At 44.2% G+C, this 17,808-nt stretch overlaps 1 protein-coding gene and 1 pseudogene across 1 annotated transcript in view; both read right to left on the bottom strand.

Moving 5' to 3' along the window:
- Positions 1–17,808, bottom strand: part of NME8 (NME/NM23 family member 8) — a 2,398,321-nt gene that overhangs the window by 570,454 nt on the left and 1,810,059 nt on the right. The window lies entirely within an intron of this gene.
- LOC138481594 (E3 ubiquitin-protein ligase makorin-1-like) lies at positions 4,952–16,716 on the bottom strand (annotated as a pseudogene).

Raw genomic sequence — 17,808 nt, 5'->3', positions numbered from 1 at the left:
CTTTTCACTTCTCTTCTCTCATTTGCCATACACACCTCTTCGTCTCTGTGTCTTTGCATTCTTTTATCTCTTAATTTCTGTTCTTCCTCTTCTCTTTTCTTTTCTAGTCTATCTCGTTCTTCAATTGCTCTTTGTCTGCTATCATATTTTCTTTGCTTTTCTGCTCTTTCGTCCTTCCTTAACTGCTCTTCCTGATACATCTGTTCTCATCTTTGTCTACTCTTTCTTTTAGACTCATCTTCATTCAAACATTTCTCTCATTCCCTGTCTTTATTATCTTGCTCATCTTGATCCTCCCTTTGCCGTACTTCCTCGATGCAGTTTACATCAAGTTTGAGCAGTATCTGTCTACCCATCCATTCATTCTGTGTGAGCGCTATCTCACCAGTTTTGTCTTATTCTCCCTTCCATCTCTTAATCTCCCATTCTATATCTAGGGTCACATTTGGTTGCTCACGTTTCTCTTTTTCCCGTAGGACTTTAGAGATCGCATCTTTTTCTGGAGTTTTCTCTGGGCTCTCGTCACTGCTATTCGCAGGAGGTTCATGTGTCGGATTATTATATCATACTGCTGCTTTAAGCTCTCTTCACGGATACACTCCTTCAACTTTTGCACTATTGCCATTTACTTCAGGTGTGCTAGGGGGAGCAGAAGGCTCAACACCCCCCTCTTTAAACTGGTTAAGCATCCAGTCTTCAGGAGGCGGGTCTTCCCGTTCCACCTGGTACATCTTCCAAAGCTCTAAGCTAGCTAACCTTTTTTCCAATCTATTTCCCATGAACGCAGCGTACAAGTATGTGGTCATGTGTTGCAAAACTGCTTTTGACAGCAATCCCCCTTGTGGCCATGGCATGAACATTTTATCTGCCATTACCTTAACCCTTTTTGCACTATATTGCTTAAGCTTGGGTGCGTGTTTTGGCAACTGTTTGCACAGGTGCGTGAGCGGAGTAACATCCTCCGTTATGACAAGTCTCAATCGACTGTCAATACTTAATGTTATTTTACATAGAAAATACTTTTCAGAAAAACAATACCATATGCGTGTGCACCAATCGTCACCGTGCCTAAGCTCTATGTCTCATTTTACTTCCATCTACCTCTTCAGTCAATACTCTAAATAATTAAATAAATACATAATTTACTCTCAACTTCTTGACACAATCTATTACTTGTCGCTCTTCGACATCTCATTGTTTTCTCCATAGATAAAATACATACAATACACAGAGATGAACTGGCCGGTCCAACACATATCTCTGCCAACGCTCCTCGTGGCTATCTCCTTGCCCCTAAATATATTCCTGATAGGGAGTGTGAATTGTTTCCTTTTACATAGGGAGGGTTGGCCTGGTCATGCCTCACCACCCAATTAGCCCAATATCTATCATTACTCTTGCTGTCTGCCATTCAATTAAGCCTTTGAACTTGGCCTTGCAGAAGCTTTCTGTGCCTGAGAATTAACGGGAGCGTGGCATGGTCTTTTCTTCTGGTTTCCATGTAGTTTGACCCACAGTCTATTTCAATCTGTCCATGTGACTGGAGATCACATTTCTGAGCTCTTTGTTGCATATAATACTATTAAATGATGAACCTTTGATGCCTTCAGTAGTTTAGACTAGATGAAAAGACATAAACATTCTATAAGATCTTTGTCTGTCGAATTGAGAGCCAAGATATAAGAATATATTTAATACGAGAGTCTGTGAGGGACTGAATCCACAACATCTATACCCTCTCCGTTAACTAAATGTGGAGATGGTGTGGCTCACCCAGGTCTATCTGAAGCAAGACATAAAGAGTACTTTGCTTTGCGTCTAGAGGAAGGTTGAAGCAATAAAGGGGCAAGATTGGTAGTGCCCATTGTAAACAACCAAAACACGTGACAACCTGTAATACTGTTTGTGATTTTGATATACAGACAATACTTATCAATTTAATAAAAATGGACATGATTATGAAAAAAACGAAAGTGTACCTTGCATTTGTTGACCTGTCTCATGCTTTTGATAGCATAGACAGAGAAATCCTTTGGACAAAATTAAAAAGCTGGAATTGTCCAAACTGTCTTTTACATGCCATCTAGGATTTGCATACCGATACTAAGATCTATATTCGGTTGGATGCAAGTGGAACTCTATCGGAACCCATTCGTACTCATTGTGGAGTCAAACAAGGGTGTCCTCTAGTGGCCATAATATTCAATGCCTTCATCTCTGATATCAGTGAAGCACTTGGAAAAGCAAAAGCATTTGACCCGAAAATAATGGACTCTGCTTTAAATGGGATCCTTTATGCAGATGACTTAGTCCTAATGGACCTTACACCCATTGGATTACAAAGGAAACTGAACATGCTGGAACAATATGTCCAAACTAATGGTCTACAGATAAATCCAAGTAAGTCTGTCATTTTAACATTACAAAATTTGACTAAAGGTACATCTAATAAATTCAACAGCCGCCTTCACGGCGAACCACTACAACAGGTAAAACAGGTAAAATACCTGGGCATGTGGCTAAACTCCAACATAAATGATCATACTTGGGTTGAGAAAACAAAATCAACATGTCGTCAATTAAGTGCCCAAGCTATGGCCTTAGTTACAAAATATGGCAAGTTTTCATTGGTTCCGACTTTAAAATTTTACAAACTAAAAGCGGTGCCTGCTATAATTTATGGTGCCGAAACTGCCTTTGGATGCCCTGCAAGTCTGTGGGATAACCTTGAAAATATCTTTTGGGGCAGAATTTTGAAAGTTGGTAGAGGATTGCCGGCAGTTGTAGTAAGGTACGAATTGGGACTGATCTCAATAAATGCAAAAGTTATATGGAACACTTTGTCAAATTTTCGCAAGATAATCCGCAAATGAAAATTCTACATGAATTGGTTGCCAAACAATCAAAAACAGTTTTTTCGGCCTGGATAAATCAATGTCACCAAATTCTAATGGATATAAATAGTGATGTAATCACTCTGATGGGAAATCCAGATGTTGTAAAAAAAAAAGTTGTGGGAAATTGATTGGATCAGCACCTGCACAATAGAGCCAAATATTCGCTCTTGAAGGACGTTCCTCCAGAAGGGAAAGCCTACAATTCAACCTACATATATCTTGAAAAATGTCCGGACAAACAAAAGAGAACTTTGCTTATGAAATTCAGGCTAAATCAATTTAAGACAAAAGAAGTAATTAGACGATGGAGCAAATATGAGAAGCTGAACCCAAAATGCAGATTCTGTGACCATTTTGAAGCGAATATCAAACATCTGGTTTTAACTTGTGAAGCTTTCTCCACGAGAAGAATGACACTGTTTAGCACAATTGTAGCAAATAAACCTCTTCATACCATGGAAGAATGGTGGGTGGAATGTTTTACAGAGATAAATAATAAACTAACATACGCCCTGACATTTCTCCTTAAAAACATTGAAGATGAACTAGCCAAATCGCACGAAAAATGGACCTAAATATTGGCTTGCGATTAATGATGCACTTTTCCCAATTCAGTGTTCATTTCTTCTCATTACTTTTTATTATTTTAATTGTTTATATAGTTTTATTCTGTGATATCCTCTGCTTCTCTTTGCTTTATTTGTTAATTGTGATTTCTTTTTTATGAATAATTAAATGTGATGTTATTTTTTCTTTAAAGGTTTGTTCAAACCAATAAAAAGAAATAAAATACAAAATATACAGATAATGACACCTGTAGTAAAAAAAGGGTTGAAAAATATTTTGTTAAGTGATGGTTGAGAGATGGTGATATGTGTGGTATCACCTTCATAAAAAGTCAAGATAGGTTTTGAATATGTGAGTATGAGTATGAATGTGTGATGGGATGGGAGAAATAATTGTGAGCCAGGATATTTATTGTTTAATCATTGTACATATGTACTTAAAGTAAATATAGTGTATTTTTGTATATTGGAATAAAACATTGTATGCGGAACAAACAAGAGAATAAGGGAATTTTGTCATCCTCAATCTACTGGTCAACCTTTGCTATATTCTACTAGCTGATTGGTCAGAGCATGGGTTTGTCAGTGGCAAGGATGCAGATTCAAGTCCACACATAGTGCTCAGAACATTCAGATGAAAAAAGTAACATTTTTAGTTTTTTTTACTTTTATTAAATATTGTTTTATATTTATTTCCATTATCAATGGCTCTGAGAAAGATAAGCGCCTATGTTAATCCAAACCGCCATTGCAAGTTCCGTGTTGCATCTTCACCCATTACACCTTTGTCAGGTATGTCATAATGCAAAAAGCTGAATTTACGGAGGAGAGACTAATCGTTATACCATGGGTTTACCAGTTGCAAGATTGGAGGCTCAAGTCCTTGCATTGGCTTGAAAGTACTCAAATGTTTACAATGCACTGAAGGAAAAAAAAATGTTTTAGTTATCAATGTTTTCCACTCTTATAAAATATTGTTTTATATATTATTTTCCCATTACAAATGGCTCTGAGATAGAGAAGCGCCTATGTTAATCCGAACCACAAGTGCTAGTTCTCAGAGGCATCTTCTCCCATTACACCTTTGACAGCTATGCCATTATGCAAAATGTAGTGCTTTCTGAAGGGAAACAAAATTGCCCATTTAAATAAGGAGTGAGCTTATCCCTCCCTTCTATGCCATGAGACTGGTAAAAATCACACCTCAGTCACAAGTGTGGGGGCGGAGTTAATGATATATATATTTATTTTTAAATGTTATTTGTTTTTTCTAAGATTCATTTCTTGCTATTTTTCCTGAACCATTGAAACACAAACTGGGAAGGGTGGTCGGTTTAAGGGATTGGAAAGATGGACTCTCTGAAGAATTACTCGAGCAACTGGAATTGATAGGCCTGCCTAGGAGAGACACTGGCACTGCTACAACACCACAGGAAATCGCTACAGTTGCAGGCTGCACAGACAGTCCAAACCCCCAGGAGCTCCACGCTACGGCTCCACGTCCAAGTAATCATCTAGATCCTCATGAAACAAGTCCCACTCATCTTCAGAGTCTGTCAGATCATCATCTGCTCCAGCTGCCAACAACATTAGGAGCATCCTGCCTAGTTCAAAGGTCACTACCTCGTTGTCATCACTCTCAAACGGATCACTGCTCTCACGCTCTTCGATGAACTCACAAGTGCGGCTCCTCTACTGGGCCCGAAACCTGCTGGAGGCACTGCCTTTTCGCTGAGGTTGTGGCTCTTCGATACGTCCCTCTGGATAAGCATGCCTGTAAAAACAGTTACCTCTAAACGGAAAGCTCCCACACCTTCATTAAAATAACGGCATGACTTGTTGCTCATGGCTTCCTTGTATTTTTGGCTGGGTTTTTGTTTTTCCTCCTTTTCCTCAATCGAATACTCACTTGGAATGACAAAATTGGAAGTGATGGGGCATTCACGACAAGACTTGATAATCTTGCTCTCAAACTGCTTGGCACTTCTCCACTTGTGGTTGCACTTGAGGCAGTATGTGTGGTTGCGGTTGGAGAGGATCCCAAAACGTTGCTCGGTGGGGTTAACCTTTTCGTACACCACATCCATGCAAACTCTGCAGAGCATGTCCTTACTTCGCTGTACAGCAAAATAAAGCTCCATGTCTTTTTCATGTGCTTCAATGCAGGACTTAATATGCTCTGACCTCTGAGCTGTATGAAGCACCTGCAGGCCACACATATCACAGACATCGCCATGCAAGTATGCACAGTTCTCCCCATACCGGCATTCTCCTACTGCCGCATATGGGCATAGCTGCTTTTTCAACCCGGGGCTGCTCTCCAAATTCTCAGTCTCGTCCTTGGACATTTTTGTCTTCACAGGAGCCTCTGGACCAGATGGTGCAGATGGGCCATGTCCACAATCGGGCTGTGTGGGTATAAACTCTACTGCATTCACCCAGTCTTCCACGCACAGCCCTGACACAGCCAAATTAGGCTTTTCCACTTCAGCTGCAGTTGTGTTCACGTCAGAACCAGTGTTCACTTCAGCACACGCGAAGAAATCCTCCCATCAAGTGCCAGCTCCTGGTCCTTCATATGCTCATACCTGCATTGGTCCCCATAGACGCAGAATCCTCGCTGGTAGAACCTGCAGCTCATTGTGGTTTCACTGCTGTAGAGGTCGTGTAAGTAGCAGCAGTTGTCTCCTTCTGGGCAAACCCCATGTATAAAATACCTGCAGGCTACCTGCCAGGTCTAGCCTCCCCGAGGGGGAAAGCTGGGGATGATGTAGAGGGTGGTAGGGACATGGGTGGCGAAGGAGGAGCCGGCGGCCGCTGCTGACTGTATCCTGGGAGTTAATGATTATAAAATAACATGCACACAAGAAAGGAAGGGATTAAGACAATATGAAGGTGAAATAATTAAGAATATTTGCCAAACGAGGTGGCCAGGGAGAGCTGTACTGAACCCATCTGGATGACTTATCTCCATACAGACTGGAGACAGAAGCCATTGAGATGTAAATGTGAATGTGAAGCAGTCTTATATTGCGCTCTTCAGGTAATAATGTTGGCCTTGCTTCGTATGGCTCTGTAATAAAGGAGGACAGGGCGTGTTAGTCGGATAGCAGGAAGGCAAATGCAGAAACCTTTGGTGTTGATGGATGCAGTTCAGAAGTACCTGTTACCTGTGTATCGATATGGACATATTTATATAAAGATGTGTGGTTGGTACAGACTGGGCAGCTTATCCATATGGGCATACCCCAGATTATGAAGTGCAAACATTGACAGCATGGTTGTTGATAGAAGATGAATAGGGTCTGAATCTGTTAAGTACACTAGACTGAAAAGACACATGTTGGAGTGTGGGTGTGTAAGGATGCAAGATTGTACTAGTGAGAAGTTAGTTGAGGGATGAGGGAGGTGCAGAGTGGGAGTGAGTTTGTTGTCACGTCCTTGTTCTTGGTGGTAGACTTCAATGAGATTAAAGCTGCAGACCAGTGCCACACAGGAGAGGTCCCATGAGTCAGCTTGGTTTGCCGCAGATGGCAGTGCTAGGGGTTTTGAAAAATGCTTGCTGTAAATTAGCACACGGGTTTCTGGTGGACAGTTTCTAGTCGGTTGCGATTATTTTTCATTTCTTTCAAAGTGGTTGGTTAAAAAAGCCAAGGATGTTCTCCTCCAGACAGAGAGGTTTGGGTGGAGTGTTCCACAGTTTTTTTGAAGGCGGAAGGGCCCACTCCATGGTATGAATGAGAGTGAGTGTGTTGCAAGTATTCATTATTGACATTGGAAAAACCATTTAAATTGGACTCTGTTAATTCTGCATTACCCTCCTGGGGCATGTGGCACATGACAAGTATAATTTGCGTCGCACCAACAAAATGCCGGGGGTACCAAACTTCAACCTGATCTCAGACCACAAATTGTTAGCAGCAGCAAATCTGCCCTTGCCACTCTCACCAGAGGAAGGCTTGTCAAGCCAATGGGTGGGTAGTGACACTCTGCAATCTCCAATTGCTCATTCCATCATGCACAATATTCCAGAATGGAATTTGGATACCAAATCCTCAATTTCAACATACGCCTCCAATATTCTTGCCAATTCCCCAAACAACAGTAATGGAGTCTGGTTTAACATCGCAGCATGCAAATGATTTTGGGGCCGCTCGGGACACTAATGTAAGTGCTGAATTACTGTCAGGAGCCTCAGTTGCGGGTGTAAAGAACTCATGGTGGAAAGAGTAAAGACAGACACAAGTGATCACAGTTCAAGGGTATTTATTGAACTGTATAAATGGGTGACAAAAACGCGTCATCTAAACCTAAATCTAAGATGGGAGCAAGCTACGACCATCAAATAATAAGACAGTCCTAGTGGTGTCTTAAAAAGGGCTTATACTGAAAAAAATGATTGCCAATCCTTACTGCTAAGTTACAAAATAGTGTGGTATAATGTTCACCAGAAAAGAAAGAAGGGTTCACAAAATGATAAGTCAGAATGGTATAACTGGGGTCTCCCTCCCCCATGTGTTTAGCACGGGACAAGGCGGGGCTTTCAGGCACAGCACACTCTTGTGCTTCTCCAGCACAAGCTTACAGTTTGTTTCCAAAATATCAGGGCATTCTGTGACCAAGTCTCTTTTACACTAAGTCTCTTCCCTCCGAGGGCCTGATGTACTTTTAACAACAAACAAAAGGTTCCTTTCAGTAATATTCCCGTCAGGTGATCCCCTTTAACCGGGCGCAAACCTTTTTGCAGCGTTGGCCTCCCTCAGTCGGGTTCACTACAGCCTTTCGTTCAACGATCGTTCATTGTGGACATCCCTCAGCCATGTTTAGACTTGTCGACACAATGTTTAAGGGGAGTTACGTATAGCTCTCATTCGTGGGCATCCCTCAGCTGGGTTCACATTTGCCTGTTTAACACAGTTCACTTGGTTACAACACCTTGCAGGATTCACTTCCCATAGCTTTTTCCAGCCCCCTTCAGGCTTTTTCTTAAGCCCCTGTCAGGCTTTCTCTTAGCCCCCAGTCAGGCTTCACCTGAGCCCCCAGTCAGACTTCAGCTTATCACTCAGTCAGGCTTTCTCTTAGCCCCCAGTCAGGCTTCACCTTTTCACCATTCACACATCGTGTCCCTCAGCCGGGCGCAAACGCCCGTTTCACAATGTCAAAACTTTGGTAATGGGTTAAGGACATTCAGTTGTACAAGGGATATTGGATCGACCCTTGTATGACCACCTTAAATTTCTATGCCAGCTTTGCCCGTGGCCTCTTGGTTCTATAATGCTCACAAGAAAAGGGGACCAGCCAGAGGCTTTCGAATGGACCCCCATGTGATGCCGAATCACTCTGCAGCTGGTCTTTCCCTGGGCTTTAAAAGTTAATTAGCACAAACGTTATTTGTTCATAACATGTTGCTGTTTGAAACCTTCTCTCAACACTGTCCGGTTTACTATTGGTTCTCCCTCCGACTCACCGGCTGTGCTGAACTCCTTGTTGTTTCTTTTCTCTGGAGTCAAGGACGGTAGTCTCCCTGCCTCGGTTATCAGTGTGGGAGGGTCCTGTTATCTGTTGACATCTGTTACACCACACGTCAACTGTAGTTCCCTGTCTTGTGATTCCTTTCACGGAGGCTGCGGATGTCTGGGTCAAAAAGGGCAGGGGCACTTACCCTTCCTGTTGTCCTTTGCCGCCTCGCCTCCTTTCTTCTCCATTTGAAATGCGTCCTGGAATGGCTGCCTTCCTCGTGCGTTTGTTCTTGCTCAAAGTGTGCTCTTGTGCTTCACCTTTTATCCCTGTGGGGAAGGGAAAGGGGCGGCAGGTGTGTGTAGTTTTTGTCAATTGCCTGACTCTGCCTGACCCGTGTGTTGGGACATGTCAGGTAAACGGCTCTGGTTTTATTCCGTTGTCTTTCACAGTGTAAGAAAGTGTTTGTGTCAGAAAGGGGGGGGGCAGGGTTTCTAAATATCCTACGGGGTAGAATGGGGTAAAGGATGTTATAAGGAAGGGGGTACCGCATCCTAGCCGTCGGTGTTCCACTTCCACTCCCCGAAGACACGCCATCCAGGTGATCCTCCCCCACTGGTCCACCCCCATGAACTGGATCCAATACCGATGGCTGTGTCCTAGCCGCCTTGATGATAGATCTTCGGTGACTAGCAGGTTTCTCACAGGGTGTGATTGCTAGGGAGAATTCTCAGAAATGTGGTAATTTCCTTCGACCTTAGAGACCCGCAGCACTTTTGCTGGACTTTAGGGCTTTACATTTTTAACCTGGAGAGAGTGACACCCTCTTTCCACCTCTCTCATGCATCTTTGTTTAATTTGAACTCTGTGTTTCTTTTCACTTTGGAGTCTGACAAACTCCATAGCCATCATCTTTACATTGTGTCACACAGCACCTTCAGTGCAGTGACACAAGGATGTCTCTTAGATTTCCCAAAGGTTTAAATACCTTCTCTTGGAGAAACTGTTTCTAAGAGCAGTGAGGTGAAATTGACTTTACTTACATGTTGTAACATTCTAGACCCAGTACACACTATTTTACCATAGGGTGCAGGAGGAGTTACTTAGTATCCCCTTTGTCTAGTCTCTCATGTAACATTTTTATGTTGCCCTTTCTACAATTAATGGCTGGTGGCAGTGGTTTACGTTTTACTACCATTGTGTGCTTTTACCGCCGGCTGCACTCGCAGCTGCAGTAAGGCACCCATGGGTGCCCATTTTGTCAAAATGGCCCTGGTCTTCTTTTTTCACCATTTCTTGCTGAAAAAGTCCTTCTTGAGATTTACTCTGTGAACCAAACCCGGTTTGGTCCCTTTGTTTGTTTTGTCTTTGGTTGGGATTCACTGGTGAAGCCCGCCTCTGGCTCCAGTATGTCTGGCAGGGGCAGGAAGTGAGGGAGGTGCCCGAAACTCCCTGTGCTTAATCCCCTTGTTTACAGGAATGCACCCACGGGTAATTGTCTGGCTGTCTTTGGAGGACAGCCACCCTGCTTTGTGATTGACAGTTAGGCTGTGAATGAATGGGAGAAACCTCCATAAAAGGTGAGGATTTTTGCTTGGAAGGCAGAGTCGACCACTGGATGAAGGAATCCGAAGAAGAACTTGAAAGAGACACATGCTGCAACTCCTGGACCCATGGTTTGCCCGGCGAAGCTCTGCTGCTGTGCTGAAGCTTTGAATTCGCCTCAACTAGAGAAGCCCTGCAAAGGGCGACTCCTCCCCTTGGGTTGGTGGGACCAATCGACCCCAAGACAAGCTCATCTGGACATCCTCTCAGAGCTGGATGTACTTCCATTGCTGCTGCAGGAAACGATCGCCATGGAGAGGAACACCAGAATCGAGTGAGTGCCTTTAAGTCAGACCCGAGCTCCAGGAAGATCCTCCGGACTCCCAGTAAGCAGGACTGACAAAGCCTGAGCCACCTCAACCGAGTGCTGGACCCCCGATGCGAGGAAAAACCATAGTGGTATCGGAGAACCGCGGTGGTGCTATTTGCGAGAGACACGAGAAGCTTAAACCGCAAAGTGCCGCTGATCTGAACTTTACCGCCGTTGAACCGTTACTGCCGTTGAACAAGCATTTGTAGTGCTTGAGTGCCCAGACCACCTACCTCTTGGCCCAGAAACAACAGGATCTGCAGACCTACACAGGAACAGAAGCCAGCTGGAACCAATTTCTTCTAATCAAAGGTACTGTAAAACTGTTACGCTCACCTGATATCCCTGGGGGTGTCTGGAAGGCGCTGAGATCTAGAACCCAGGATGCTTAGTTGCCCAATGCTGAATAATGAATCTTAGTTATTTTTAGGGTGAGCTATCCATCCTGCGTTTCTTGTGCAGGGGCGCTTGACGTCTGTTGGTGAGTTGCCAGAGTTGCCTCACTGGTGCAGTACGCCTTCCTTGGGCCCAGGCCTGCTGTGACCCTGAATCTGCTGGTAGGCAGGTAGGTTTGTTAATTGTAAGTCTTTGTTCTGTTTATAGTGGGAATTCATTAATGTCTTTATCTCCTTCTTTCAGGTGCGAAGGTCTTGATGCTGGCGTGCCGGATGGAGAGGCACTTTTTCTAGGTAAGAGAAAGCGCAAAGCGCAGCGCCTTTATTGTCTTTTAAAGCTAACCTGTGTTTTCTTTTTCTTCTCCTCACAGGCCGCTGTGGTGCTGCGAGTGGAAGAGAGCTCGATGAAAATCAGGCCCCTGGAATCCATTAAGGTAAGTACAGCGCGGGGCGGTTGTTTAATATTGAACCTGAATATGTCTCTTTTCCTTTGCAGATGTTGCTGCAGCACTCCAGATGGAAGCGTGGCGTAGTGCGATGGAATTCAGGTAAGACTGATGGAATTTGATGTTTTGGAAGCGTGCATTCTAATATTGTTTTTTCACTTTCTCGTTATTGCAGGTCGCAATGTTCAAACAGCCGCTGTTGTAGCGGTTCGTCAGAAGTTCTTAAGCTAGTACTCACAGGTGAGTGATGTTTCTTCTTCTCTCGGTTTCCAAAGATTGCAGCCCAGTTGAGATGCTGAGTGCTGGATGGTGTTTTCTCAGGTAAAGCATAATAATCTTGTTCTTGTTCTTGCAGGATTACAGGAAGATGCTTAAGACTAGGAGCTGGACACGGTGAGCGTCACGCTGCGGGTTGCAGAATAACTCGAAGCGTGTTCTGCAGTCAGGGTGTGGTTTATATAGCCCAGGTAAAGTAGTACCAGGGAAAGTAGTTCCAGGCCTGCCACACCCAAAACACTAGACCGCATGGCTTGGTTCTTAGAACTAGACTGTGTGGGTGCTTCCTTGTTGATTTAAAGGCCCATGTGGTTTTAAGGCCCTCGGGGTTCTGGCGGGAGCCTGCTTGTGGCACAACTTGTGCCCCCTCACAGTGGTCATGACAAAAACTAAGGGGTTGCTTACCTCTCGTCATGTAGTCTTACTAGCCCTCAGTTCAGATTTGCCTAGGTTATCCTTGCAGAGTTGCTTGCAGCTTTGCCCCTCACAAGCCTCCCAGCTTGTGCCCTACAGTGATTTCATTTTCTACAAAGACTTCTAAAACATTGTGCAAGACTTGTGTTACTTACCTGCAAGAAGTGAGTCAGCTCACCTAGACTTTGATTGAATAACATTGACTGTCCTGGATCCCTGTGGGTTCAAAAGTACTTGCCAGCTTAAGAATATTTGTTAAGCTGTGTTTTATTCCCAAAACCTTTTCTTTGACACCAAACTCAGTATTGCTCTAAATGTACCTAGTTATTTAAGTCACCTGGGGGTGTAGCAAGTGTCTGTGTGCCAGTCCGAATGGCTATCTACTGATTTATTGAAACTGAGAGTGTGCATTTTGAAGGATATTTGATTGTTATATATATAATTGCTCCCTTCTGAGGAAGGCTATTTAAACTGACTGTTAAACTAATAAATAATTGTTTAATCAAGAAACCTTGAGTGTAAGTGTTTATTTGGATACTTGTCACTGTGAATCTCTGTGGAAAAACCCTAGTGCTCACATTGACCCCTCTTGAGATAAGTGTGGCTGCTCAGCCACACTACCAACCTGTGTAGCACAGACTTATACCAAAGGTTGGGTTACCTATTGCCAGGAGGACATGGTTGATGTAGCCTCACAAAGGGTACTGCATACAATCTTGCCTAACAGTGATGGATTGTGCGGAGCAGGAACCCCCACACTTGCTGGGAGAATGGATATATTAGTCAAGTGTTTTAGATACGCCCCCAGACTTAGGGCCAATGGCTCTGCTCGACTCAGAGCCTTCTATATCATTGTATGCCTCCACACAAATTGCGCCCCCCCCCAAGAGACTTTCAGCTGCTTTAAGGCAACTTGATCATAGACTAGGGGAGCCACAGGAAGACTTCTTGACAGAAATCAACCAAGTCCTTATTCAAAGGAATCAAAGTAGAGTCATAGATACATTCCACTAATTTAGACTCCTTGCTCTTCAAATTTGAAAACTTAAATATTCGCACTAATGTGAAGGAATTATTGTTCAATCAGCAGCCCAGAGCACCAGAAACTAAAGAGGTGACTATGGTGGAAAAGGCGTTGCGGGCTGAAAAGACTATGGATGTGTGTATGCGACAGAACTTTGAAGCACTTGTGAACAACGGTGCACTCAGTGCTGTTTAATCATGGTATCCCATGCCATTGTAGATAGAAGGAGTAGTTTGTCCCATATTTGGGCAGGTAGTTCCTGACGAGACTGTTGGCGTGTCAGGTGCGGATTTCGCTCTCCTCAATGACGTTACACATCGTGAAGACTCAACAGGGGCAAACATGGAATGCAGAACTGATCCTGGCATGAAAAACAGGCAAAAGGGCAACCTACACGAGTTACCTGTAAGGAGAAATCTAGGTAAACAAACAAAAAAATCTAAGAAGTCAACTCTGCCACAATTGAATAAGTAAGCTTCGTGAAGGTTTGTCCGTTCCCTTTTACCTCAGCTGACAGTGAAAGCGGTGTTAGAACGCTCTACAACTAATATTTTGGAGGATGCTGTAAATGGGGGCTCCACACAGGACTCTGTTTCGAGGGTGGTTGTGTTAGATTCAGCTTCAGAAATTGTTACTATGGAGACGGAGCAGCACTATGTTTCCGATGCAGTCCAAACAGATGATCGATCTGTAGTTGAAAGTCTTGCTTGTACTGGAGCTTCACAATCCGGGCAGCTTAAAGAACCAAGTACATGTGTGTAATTTACTAAGCATGGAAATGCAATATCTGTAGGAACACAAAGTTCTTTGCCACTCTCTGGCCCTTCTTTGACAGTTACGAGCCATACTCCAGATACTCGTAAAACAGCAATGATCTCACCTATGATACTGGCTATCAGGTAGACGGAATCAGACAGCCACCAAATCATCTAATGTGTACTATGATAAGCAGAGTAAATGAACAAGAAGCTCAGAGCGGTGTGGATTTACATCATTTTCCAATGGGCCCAAATGTTACTTCAAAATTGAATAATCATGACAGTTGGGTGCCTTATAAAGAAGAACTAGTTACTTACCCCTGGTAACGTTCTTTCGACTGGATGTTCCTCCAACGTATTCCTCATCTTTGACATGTAATGTGCAGCTTTAGCTGCTTCGGCAAACTTTTTCGGCAGAGGGCGCTGTACGTCAATGGCATCGAGTTGATTTCCCTCGAGGGCCTGAATGGGAGATGTCATCGGAGAGCATATATAGCACGCGCAGCGCCCGTTGGCCTCAGTTCTGTTTTTTCCCCTCCTCTTGCAGCAGAGATGCCCATAAATATGGGCATGATAGTACTCAGCCTTGATGGAACGGACGCTGTAATAGCATGGGAAATTCTACAGAGAGGTAGGTTGGGAGGGCGATGAGGAATACGCTGGAGGAACATCCAGTAAAAAGAACGTTACCAGGGGTAAGTAACTAGTACTTCGAATGGATTGTGTCGTCCAACATATTCCTCATCTTTGACAGACTCCCAAAGCAGTATTGCATTTGGAGGAGGGAGTAGAATCACATATTATACATTTTCATGGGCAGAGCAGAGAAGTGCCTTGCCAAAAACCCCATCCTGACCATTAGAAGAATCCAAACCGTCATATTTTTTAAACGTGTGGATGGAAGACTATGTTGCCGCTTCACAGATGTTTCTTATGGGAACACCCCTTTGAAGGGCTGTAAATGTAGCCATGCCCCTGGTGGAATGAGCTTGCAAACCTTCAGGAGGGTCTTTCCCATCTAGCCTGTAGCAATCAGAAATAGTCAAAATGATCCACCTAGATAAGGTCTGTTTGGTAACAGCCTGACCTAGTTTGTGTCCGGTATACTATGAATAGCTGATCATCAAACCGTATTAGCGTCTTTCTTCCTCCTTACGTAAGGCGAAGGATAGAAGGAAGGCAGAACAATTTTCTGGCTCAAATGAAAATACGAAATTATTTTTGGCAAAAAGGAAGGTTTGACCTTCAAGACAATTTTGTCCTTGTGGAAGAATGTAAAGGGTGGCTTTACTAATAGTGCTTGAAACTCGCTCATTCTCCGGGCTGATGTGAGAGCAACCAATAAAATGGTTTTAAAGGTTAATAACCTTAAAGGACATGTTTACAGGGGTTCAAAGGGTGCACACATTAGGCACTTTAAAAACAGATTTAGGTCCCAAACCGGAAAGGGGAAAGGTGATGGACGGTACACATTAGTGAGTTCTTTCAGGAATTTAGTTGAAATAAGAACATTCCTCTGACGAGTGCTTAAAAATGGACAGTGCCACCAGATATCCTTTAATGGTACCAATCTGGAGCCCCAGATTGGCTAAGGATAGAAGGAAGGATAATACATCCGGTGTTTTACACAGAAAAGGGTCTACATTTTTTTCCTTGCACCAGTTGCAAAACATGTTCCAACAGCAATGGTACAAAGATTTTGCTGCTGGTTTTCTAGCCGAAAGTAAAACCTCCATAACATCATTCAGAAGGTTCCAATCCATATATCTCAACCTTTCAGAAACCAAGTGTGAAGGTTGAGAATGTTGACCTCTGGATGGAGAACCTGACCCTCCTCTCGCGAAAGAAGGTCCTCTCTTTATTGAAGCCATATTGAAGGACAGATGGACATGTCTAGAAGGTCCAGGTTCCACATCCTCCTGGCCCAATCCAGGGCAATTAGGATCATGTGCTTCCTGAACTTTCTCAACCTCCTGATTACATGAGGAATGACGGGGACTGGAGGAAACGCGTACAGGAGTGGAAAATCCCAGTCCACCACAAACACGTCTCCTAGAGCTCCTCTTGGAGGACATTCCCTGGAGCAGAACATTTTGCACATCCGGTTAACCTCAATCGCAAACAGACCCACTTGCGGGGTTCCCCAAAGGGTGAAGATCTCTTGAAGGACTTCCTGAGCTAGTTCCCATTAGTGGGAGACTGTGCTCTGCCTGCTCAGAACATCCACCACCATGTTCTCCTCTCCGGCTAGGTGAACTGCCAATAGAGATATTCCTTCTTGACTTGCCCAGTACCAGAGCTGCATTGCCTCTCTGCACAGTCGTAGTGAACCTTCACCTCTTCTCGAGGTAGTACATGGCCACTGTACTGCCCTTCATTATCAGGACTTTCTTTCCCTGTACAGAGGGCAGAAAGGCCATCAGCACTAGTCTGATTGGCTTCAGCTCCAAAAGGTTCATGTGTACTTTGGACTCTGATGGAGACCAGTGGCCGCTGACTGTCAGATCGTTGGAATGAGCTCCCAACCCTGTAAGTGAGGCGTCCGTCGCTACTGTAATCTCCGGCCATGGTTGCCAAAACGGTTCTCCCCTCAGAATATTGTCCTTGCAGGCACACCACAGAAGATCCTGTGAGACCCTTTTTGGAATCTGAAGTAGGTCCATCATCTTTCCTGAGAACTGCAACCATTGTGTTCTTAGAACCCTTTGAGGGATCTCATTCTTAGGCGGGCCACTGGCACCAGAAAAATGCAGGATGCCATGAGGCCGAGCAACCTCAAAAAAACAAAGGCCGGAAGATTCTAGGCACTCTGAAATTTGGTAACTATCTGAAGAATGTCTTGAGCCCTCACCTTGGGTGGCAAGCTCTTTACCAAGGATGTGTCTAGTACAGCCCTGATGTATTGGAGCTGTTGAGAAGGTGTCATGTGGGACTTCTTGTAATTGAGGGAGAAGCCCAGACTGTGGAGAGAGTGGCAGGTGACTTTGAGATGATCCAAGACTTGTTCGGGAGAACGCGCTCTGATCAGCCAGTCATCCAGGTAGGGCTAGACATGAATGCTCCTCTCCTGAGATTCGCTGCCACCACCGTCATCTGTTTGGTGAAAACCTTCAGGGTGGAGGTCAGCCCGAAAGGCAGAACTCGAAACTGATAGTGAGGACCGCCAACTGCGAACCTCAGGTATTTTCTGTGCTTGAGATGGATTGGCACATGAAAATAAGCAATCCTGTAGGTCCAATGACACCAACCAATCCTGGAGTTGGAGGGCTTGAAGGATCTGAGAAAGTGTGACCATCTTGAACTTGTCGTTCCTGAGGAACTTGTTCAAGTATCTCAAGTCTAAGATGGGTCTCATCCTCCGTCCTTTTTGGGGATCGAAAAATATGGGGAGTACCATCCGCTGTACCGCCCCGCTATAAGTACCGGTTCAATAGCACCTTTCTCTAGCAAGGTTTAAACTTCCTGCACAAGGAACGGATCCAGAACCATCAAAGAGTGGTTCCCTGGTGGATTGTTCTGAGGTCTTCTTATTTAACTAAGGCAGTAACCATGGGCTACGATTTCCAGAGTGCAAGCTTCCGAAGTAATGTCTTGCCATTCTTCTAGATGCAAAGACAGTCTGCCCCCTACCGGTGAACTGTGACTCAAGACCTCAGAGTG

This window comes from Ambystoma mexicanum, chromosome 5p (genome assembly GCF_040938575.1).
Source record: "Ambystoma mexicanum isolate Mex_15411 chromosome 5p, UKY_AmexF1_1, whole genome shotgun sequence".
Classification (NCBI taxonomy): Eukaryota; Metazoa; Chordata; class Amphibia; order Caudata; family Ambystomatidae; genus Ambystoma; species Ambystoma mexicanum.
This window is presented reverse-complemented; position numbering and strand designations above follow the sequence as displayed.